This window comes from Theobroma umbraticum, unplaced genomic scaffold, assembly GCF_002168275.2.
Source record: "Theobroma umbraticum cultivar Fairchild unplaced genomic scaffold, ASM216827v3 scaffold_95.0, whole genome shotgun sequence".
Lineage (NCBI taxonomy): Eukaryota > Viridiplantae > Streptophyta > Magnoliopsida > Malvales > Malvaceae > Theobroma > Theobroma umbraticum.
In genome coordinates, this window is record NW_018397257.1 from 3,159,785 (window position 1) to 3,160,058 (window position 274).

Below are 274 nucleotides of genomic sequence, written 5' to 3' on the forward strand. Positions count from 1 at the left end.
TCTTCCCAATGGCAAACCATAGCTCATGCTCCATTGAATCTCTCACACTGATTCAATGAATCATGATGTAATGCAAGAGTCTAGCGTAAAAGTAGCCTTGCGGATATACGTCCAACAATATTTCGAAGCACGTTCGCTTCACTGCATCATATTCCCCTTTCTCTTAGAGAGTCTTGCTGATGTAATGCAGCTGCGACCACTTACAATGGGTGTTAATCACTTCATTGAACATCCATTTCTCTCTTGGCACAATAAGGCTACTGTCAAGATCCTC